The sequence below is a fragment of the Olea europaea genome, chromosome 17, assembly GCF_002742605.1.
Source record: "Olea europaea var. sylvestris chromosome 17, O_europaea_v1, whole genome shotgun sequence".
In the NCBI taxonomy this organism is placed as follows: Eukaryota; Viridiplantae; Streptophyta; class Magnoliopsida; order Lamiales; family Oleaceae; genus Olea; species Olea europaea.
The window spans coordinates 24,537,625-24,543,138 of NC_036253.1; the positions used below are offsets into that span (position 1 = coordinate 24,537,625).

General features: G+C 33.4%; 1 long non-coding RNA gene across 4 annotated transcripts; it reads left to right on the forward strand.

Annotated features, from left to right (window-relative positions):
* Positions 1-6: 6 nt before the first annotated feature.
* LOC111365489 lies at positions 7-5,499 on the forward strand. Of its 4 annotated transcripts, XR_002697467.1 has the most exons (5): positions 7-2,833; positions 3,417-3,480; positions 3,689-3,794; positions 4,451-4,507; positions 5,156-5,499. It is a non-coding gene; the product is annotated as an uncharacterized LOC111365489 (long non-coding RNA). The 4 variants fall into 4 exon arrangements; XR_002697469.1 differs by lacking the exon at positions 4,451-4,507; XR_002697468.1 differs by lacking the exons at positions 7-2,833; positions 3,417-3,480 and adding an exon at positions 3,491-3,584.
* The last annotated feature ends 15 nt before the right edge of the window (positions 5,500-5,514 follow it).

Genomic DNA, 5,514 nt, shown 5'->3' on the forward strand with positions numbered 1-5,514 from the left:
GTTGTTGGAAGCCTAATGTATGCTCAGGTTTGCACAAGGCCTCATATTGCATTTGATATTGGAGTGTTGGGAAGATATCAGAATAATCTGGGTATGGACCATTGGAGAGCTGCAAAGAAAATTCTAAGGTACCTTCAGGGGATGGAGGATTACATGTTTATGTACAGACGAATCGATAATTTGGAGGTAATTAGCTACTTTGATTCAGATTTTGCTTTCTGTGTTGATTCAAGAAAATCAACATCTGGATACATTTTCATGTTTGCTGGTGGAGCTGTATCATGGAGAAGTGCAAAGTAGACTTTGATTGCTACTTCTACTATGGAGGCTGAGTTCGTTTCATGTTTTGAGGCTACATCGCATGGTGTATGGATGAAGAATTTCATTTTTGGACTTAGAATTGTAGATTCTATTTCTAGGCCATTAAAGTTATATTGTGATAATCAGCTGCAATTTTTATGGTTAAAAACAACAAAAGTGGTAGTCGAAATAAGCATATCGACATTAAATATTTAGTCATAAGAGAACGTGTTAAAGACAAAACAATCGTCGTTGAGCACATAAATACTGAATTGATGATTGTTCATCCTTTGACGAAAGACATGCCACTATTCAAGTTCAAGGATCTAGTAGACCGTATGGGACTTGGTCTTTTAGTTTGATTTCATTGTATGTGACAATGTTATTTTCTGAAATTCTAATTCAGTAATGATAATTTCTCATATTTGTTTTATGCACATTTATTCATTGTTAGAGAAATATCAATCAAGTTTGGACCTAGAATAAACGTAGGTTTATGTTTATTCATTAAGTTTTATGGACTAAAATTAAGATACAAAATACATTGTGATATATGGAAGATAATACTCATTCTAAGAGAAACTATAGCCATGATTCATACAGTTGTTTCTTACTATAGGAAATAATGGAATATATTAGGCCAAGTGGGAGAATGAGGAAATCTTTCATTTCTAATTAAGGAAAACCATGTGTGGCCTAAATCTTCCGTTAATCAATGATTTGCACGTCCAATAATAAGTTTGGCCAATTTGGAAGTTGCTGTGAATGGTCCATAATGCCTACAATTACGGAAAAGAATCGGTGATGGACCGAGCTGATAAAAAAAACATTGTTTGGGTCCCTAATGCCATTCCGTCTACTTGTTTATATTACACCATCATTCAGAGGCTGGAAGGAGGCATTAGAAGCTCTCAAACTCGTAGAATAGCAGCTACGTTTTCGGTTCCGAAAGGTTTTCATGTCAACAATGGCTGGAGGTAATTCAATAGTCCAAACTTCCGCGTTTGATCATGTTTACAGTTAGTCATATATATAAGCATACATCTAGGATGCTTACAATTACGTACATACATGGTTATTATAACCATAAAGGATAATTGTAAATAATACACTGGTCTATGCTCTGAGATGGCTAATCCTTTCCATAAGTTAGCCTCCTCCAATTTGAAACAAATTGAAGGATGTGGTAATTCTGTCAGATATTCTGGGATATCAATCACAAATAAAGGGAAACACAATGGATTAACAGATACGGCATACTGGGAAGATATTGATTCTTTCTTTAATAACTATGAATTCTTACATGAGAATTCCATTGAGTTGCTGTGCATGTCAAAGGCTCAAGAGCTGCAGCAAAGACAAAATCAACAACGCAACCAAAACGTTGGATCACTTGGATGTTCATCAGCTCTACAAATTCCACCGCTTGAGAATGCCCAAACTGGGTTATTACCTCCAACTGAGAACAGAGAGTCCATGGAGTCGTCTTTTTTTTTTCCAGATTCCTTAGATCACATCAGTAATTCTCCAAGGAGATACAAAAAATTCAATGGAGAAAGTTTTGCAAGTACTGAAGCTAGGCAGAAACTATCAACTGAGCAGTTTCTGAGGCTGGCGGGAGAAAGATTCGTGAAGTTTTCCTCTCAGAAATTTATCAATCTGAACATATTTATGCATCTGTATAATTCTTCTCTGTCGAGTCTGTCTACCAAAGATAAACAAGAGTTCCAGGCTACATATAAGTTATTCTTTTAGTCCTTGAGAAGTACACAGGACATGATGGAGTTGCTTCATAGCAGTTTGACTGTGGATACTGAGGTGTTTTCCCATTGAGAAAAGGATGAGTAGGAGAGTAGGTTACTGTTGAATTACTCTTATCACGGATTAGTCATTTTGATCAATGTATCATTTTGCTTTTTCTGTTTAAATTGAGTATTTTCCTTGTATTTGGACAAAAGGTGAAAGGGATTGAAGGAACGGAGTGCGCTGTAAGTGATAGGTTTTGTTTCCCAGCTGGGAGTCCTAAGATTTAGAGGGTATGTAGGTGTTAAAAGGTGAATGAGATGAAGGAAGACTTTCTCTTTGTATCATTACTAATTTTACGACATACAATGAAATTTGGAGATGATATGGAACTTCTGAGGCTATTATATGTTTGAAGTGGTCTTAACAATTTTACGACTACTATGACACATTTTTAAGAATTTTGCATACGATAAGATTGTTGTTACCATAAACTTATTGTTAAGAGCAAGAAAGTCTTAAAAATTTGGACCTAGGCTGCCAGCAGCTGGGCCTGTAAGTAAAAAATTTCATATACGGTTATTTCAATCAAGAAAATCTTTCTTTATATTTTCACGGTCTTGAACTTCTTAGTGTGTTACATTATCTATCTCTAAATTTAAACAACAACTTTTCTAATCTTATTGTTTATATCATTGCAGCTTGATATTGCGGTAATAGTGTCTTTGCTGCTCAGCCTTTCATTTCGTTTTAGACAGTGCATCCAAGAAGCTGCAATTTGCTTCCTTCAGTAAGTCAATGTCCTCATCTCACCACTTCTTGTTGACTTGTCGACAAAGTAATGAATTCTTGTTGCCTTGTCTACAAATAATGAATTATCGTTCTTCTTGTCCACTTAATGAATTGTTTTTGGATTATTGTTGGAGTAATGGATCATTGGTGGATTGTTTTTTGTTTGTTTATGGTTTTAAGAATTTGTTACTGGAAGGTCAACCTCCTCCCAAGAGGAATAGGAACTTGTTTTCATTCTTTTCGTAGGGTAAATCGACCTAGTAATTTCTCATGGATTGAATGAATAATTTTCAGCCACTGCATCCTAAATTTCTGGATTTGCTTGAGGTTTTGTTTTCCACATTCAAACCGGTCTAAGAGAGAAATTTCAAAGATTCGCTGTGCCTTCTTTTTACTAGCTTAGGGAGAAATTTGTTTAAAGATGGGAAAAGCAAAGAAAACCCCTAAATTTTCTGTCATGAAGAAAATAGTTACTCACAGAGAACTTAAACAGTAAGCCCATATCTATTTCTATGGATATATCTGATTATTTTACATTTATACTTAATTAATTTATGAATTGTGTTAATTTTTTATGCAAGACACAAACAGGAGGTTTTAAACACTATCAAGAAAGACTTGAGCAAACTAAAGCTTCCAAGAAAGGTGTAAATAATTCTCGTTTCTATTTCTAATTTAATGCAAGACACAAACAGGAGGTTTTAAACACTATCAAGAAAGACTTGAGCAAACTAAAGCTTCCAAGAAAGGTGTAAATAATTCTCGTTTCTATTTCTAATTTAAAAGTTTTGATGTGTGCTTGTGTCTATGTACTTTATGATGAAATCAATGTGGTTGCAATCTTTTAATGCAGACCTCAAGTTTCGTCTGCGCTTTACTTTAAGCACAACACTGCATTAGGGCTGCCTTACCGAGTTCTGATTGATACTAATTTCATCAATTTCTCCATCCAAAATAAAGTGAGTGCTCTAAGTTTTTTCTTTTTCTAATTTGATAATATATTTCGACTATAGCACTGCATGTTTGGCAAAGTTTCTCGCTTAAAGCATCTGATATTGCATTCTTATATTTGCAGTTTTCATATACTTCACCACCCCATTCTTGAAAAACTCATTTTTTTCCCAAATTCATTTCCAAGCACACGTTCTCCCAGTAAAATAAATTCACACGTAAACTCAAAATTTTTTCCTACTTTTTAATCACACATTCTCAAAATAAAAAATAAAAAAATCATTATTACAAAATCCGTTTTCCCAAAAAATGGGGCCCAAACAATGACAATACTCTGAATGGAGAAATTTAATATTTTTTTAGAGAAACTGTAAATCAGGAGGATAAAAGTTTTGGTTATTATGTTAAGATAATTTTGTTCCTGGACGCTTTGGGGGGATAATAGTCTATTTTATGTATTTTCATGTCATACAAAGTTTAATGTGGACAAATGGAATGCACGAGAAAGCCACACATAATTTAGTGCGGTCAAAGTATCCCACTCAATTTTGGAAATTAGTGAAATTATATGTTTCTAGCCTCTAGAAAAAAGAGATAGAAAAAATAGTGATCAGTTGCTTGCTGTATTGAATTGGTATCGCAAATACATGTTTTCTTATTACAGAATCAGAGGAGTTGAAGCTGCATGTGTGAAACAATAAATGGAGGAGAGGAGAGAAAGGTTTGTTTCAACAAATATATATATATATAGAGTGTATGCAATTCAATCTATATTAGATTGTCAGCTATAGTATATGTTGAAATCAAGCTTTTACCGATTTAATTAATAAGATAAACAATTATTTTATAACTCATCAATTTGGTTGGCATTAATACTAATTTGAAAGTTTATCTTACAATTTTATAAAATTATATATACTTGTTTGAAACATCAGGTTACCTGTTCTAGTTCTACACTCTACTGAGCCGAAATTGGTCTTCAAATTGTTAAAGTGTTCAGCATGATGTGGCAGACATTATGCTTATTCTTTTGTTTTTGTTCTTTGATATCCTTTGATCTTTTTGATTATGTGGTTGAAAAGAGTAAGACCATACTTTCCAAATTACTACTTTGAATTATTTTTGAGTAATCACCTCTTAAAATATTAGCGGACCATTTCTGTATTTTGTGGATTGACTAATATGCCTCCCACACCCCAATCATCCCAAAATGGAGGTGAACAAGAACTAATAAATGGATGGAAAATTTTCATTTTTTCAGTTCATCGCATGAAGAAATATGTTTCCATAACGTTACTGTTTTGTATCAAAAGCAATGACTGATTTCTCTTCTTTTGATTTTCTTTTATAATATTAAAATCTTTTGTAGTTGGATTTGGAGACCGGAATGATGAACTGCTTATATGCAAAATGTAAGTTCTGATGCCACTCTTTATTCTTGAATTTATTGCTCTTTTATGTTTCATGTCTTTATAATAACCATAGTGATGCAGAGAACTAGCTTTTGAGCAAGTGGGTTATATGGTCATCAGTTGTTCCTCGGTTCAAGTTCCTTATTTTGTGGGAACTACATCATTATCTACTCAAGAATGCATTTTTTGCTATTTCTATTTGTCCAGTGATAGAATTATAGAACTCGCTTTAGTATTATAATATCCCTGTAATAACAATAACATTAAATTAGAAAATTGTTTTACTGATTTTGGTTCTGAACTCTATTCTCTTATA